The sequence below is a fragment of the Dipodomys spectabilis genome, unplaced genomic scaffold (genome assembly GCF_019054845.1).
Source record: "Dipodomys spectabilis isolate Male_0828 unplaced genomic scaffold, ASM1905484v1 ptg000140l, whole genome shotgun sequence".
Taxonomy (NCBI): Eukaryota; Metazoa; Chordata; class Mammalia; order Rodentia; family Heteromyidae; genus Dipodomys; species Dipodomys spectabilis.
In genome coordinates, this window is record NW_024870817.1 from 5211719 (window position 1) to 5214935 (window position 3217).

Genomic DNA, 3217 nt, shown 5'->3' on the forward strand with positions numbered 1-3217 from the left:
GGCTGGGGGAACCGGAAGTTCGTACATCTCAGCAGCCACTGCTGCTACGGACGCCTTCGGTTGCTAATATGTGGAGGTGGGGCGCACGCGGTGACGTCAGACCCCCGAGACGTCAGACGTCAGCCAGCCGACTGCACATGCGTTCTGATGGAAGACTGGACGGGCTTTTCTGTATATGGTTGTACCTAGTAGTTATATACACATATATATCTGATGTATTTATGTGTGTATAACCACTTATATGAGATATATAAGATTTGTTTAAAAAGATATATGAGATATATAAGAGCTATTAAAAAGATAAGATTTATATAATATGTATATGTGTGTGCTATAGATAAAATATAATTTTCTAATGCATGACATGAAAATGCATTCACATACATCAAAAATTAGAGAAAATAGTGTATTTGGCTTCTGCAATGTAGAAATGTCAATTTTGAGCACATATATCTATTTCAAATACAGGCTGGGAAAAAAGGCACATACATCTTCAAGCACTGCAATTGGTTATTTCTGAATTTTTCTATTATTGTTAACATATTGCTTATTTTGTGCTGACTGACTTATGAACAAGTTATAAGTATTAATGCTTGAAACACATTTGGGGGAGGAAAAAGTTTAGATCAAGAAATGCATATCAAATTTCTTATATTCATCTGTATAATGGGAATAGGCAAACATGGTTCAACTAAATAATGGCATACAATATCTCATGTGCAAAAATGTCTTTTAATTAAACACTGAGCTGCTATCAAACAAAACTTAAAGCTGTCAACCTGAATTGAATAATAATGGTGAACACAAACTCTGTACCAAGTATGTACCAGATATCATGCTAACATGAAATTAGATTATTTTATCATAAAAAACATAATTTTCCCTGTTTTGCAACTGAGAAAATCAAGATACAAGATGATTCACTAGTCTAAAATCCATGTGATTAAACACAATTAAACACAATGGTACTGCATTCTGGGCCTCTACCAGCAGAAATAGATTATTAATTGCTCTTATAGCATTCTCCTAATTAAATGTTCCATTGATCTTATTGTTTTGCTAGAATAATACTGGATGACCAATAACTAGAAAAATAAAAATAGAACCTGATGAGGCATAGTAAACATTGTTTTCCTTACATATGTCTTACCAAACTATTATTGATCAGATCAAACCTTAACTTGTCTGTGCTTGATTGCAGGCCACAGGTTTAGATCACAGTCTGTCCTACATGGTGGGATATAGTGCTCATGTTATTCTTTCTCCAGGCTAAGGTTAAATCTTACTGATTAGGGAAAGTAAGTAAAAAATGATGAGGAATACACATAAAGAGAAGGCATTTGTAGGCTTTTGGGTGTAGGGATGATGCTCATTTTTTTCAATCAGTGATACAATGATTTATCCAAAAGCTCTAGTCAATGACATTGACATAGACCTGCTTGTTAAGGTCTATATATTTATGTGTATATAACCACTTATATGCGATACATAAGATTTGTTTAAGATATATATGAGATATATAAAATGTATATTAAAAAGATATAAGATTTATATAATATGTATATGTGTTTGCTCTTTATAAAATATAATTTTCTAATGCATGACATGAAAATGCATTCAAATACAAATGTCAATTTTGAGCACATGTATCTATTTCAAATACAGGTTGGGAAAAAGGGCACATATTTAGATATCTGGGATTTTATTATTTAAATTGAGTTGCCAACAAAATTACATTTATATTAGTATGGAAAGAAAGCAAACTCACGATTGATAGAACTTTTTAAATGCCATGTATTTTAGGACAAAGCTTAGTAAGTATTCTCTGAGGCCAAGATCTTTCTTTCCCATTAATGACAAAGCCCAAGTAATGATTATTTACTAATACACATCGTGGAACAAAATCTCATGGAAGAAAACTTGCACAGTAGATGACCGAAATTCAATAGGAAACAGCGCAACAGTCCAGAAAAGAGATTATGAAATGATCACAAATTCAAGAAGTTGAAAAAGCATATCAAAAACATGTTGCAGATGATTGGAATATAGGAGAGAGAACTAAAGGACAAGAGGAAAAGAATGATGTTGAAGTATGCGTAGCATAAACAAGTGAAATCAGGATAAAAATATCTATAAAAGAAAATCACCCTTGTATATCACTTTTATAATAACAATAAAATGCATATAAAAGGAAATGACCACTAATAATGTCTATGGTTATTAAGATGAATGTATGAGGGAACCCCATACTTATCCTGGATCCCTGCAGACCAACTTGCCAGATATTGACAGGGATCTGATGTTCAATCAGAATATCTCATTCTTTCAGCAAAAGATCAGTGTTATGAATTTGAATAGGAAGAATCTGTGGATCAGTGTATTCAGAGAAGAAATATGTGGCCAGGCATGATTGCCTATAATCCTAGTTCCCAGGACACATAGGCAGGAGAACCAGGAGTCTGAGGCAGAGTACTGGGAAATATAATCATGGGTCCTTTCTATACTGATTTTACCAGTTCAAAATAAAACCCTAGAAAGCTTCTTAGAAGAAACAGAACTTACAGATTGCCTTTATCAATTTAGTGGAAGTGTGGACATTCGCAAAACAGATTCACAGGAATTAAAGAACAGAGAAATATAAAGATTCAAGTACTTAAAGAAATAATTGTACCTAGTTAAGTGTATGTTTAATTATGTATCAAATTCATTAGAGTATGATCAGATAACAGAATATTTCTGAAGACTGTTAGAAGATAAATTTTTAGTTCAAATTTTAAGGCCAGAGAACAAAATGTAATATAAATAAAAGAGAAAACACATTTTGGCCTAACAGAGTCATTTGCAGAGTTGTATATTATCTGATTCCAAATCAGAAATTTCTTCAAAGCACCCAGTGAAAAGAGATATATTATATAGGAGAGCTATAACACAAATGAAGGAATGTTCCCCGCCCCCCCATCGGAAACAATGGGCAACAGAAGACAATGCAGCAACATTTTTAAGGTGTTAAAAAAGAAAGAAAGAAAAACACATCTGTTTCTAACTACACCCAGTACACTGTTCTGAAGGTCTATAAATCTCCTTCAATGAAATGCATGTTGAATGTTTATGAGATTAAGTTCAGATTGAATTTAATCTACAAAATCAAAATACACGTATCTGAGAAGACTACTAATTTTATTTTGTAAAACAGAAGAGGTGAAAAATCCTCTTACAA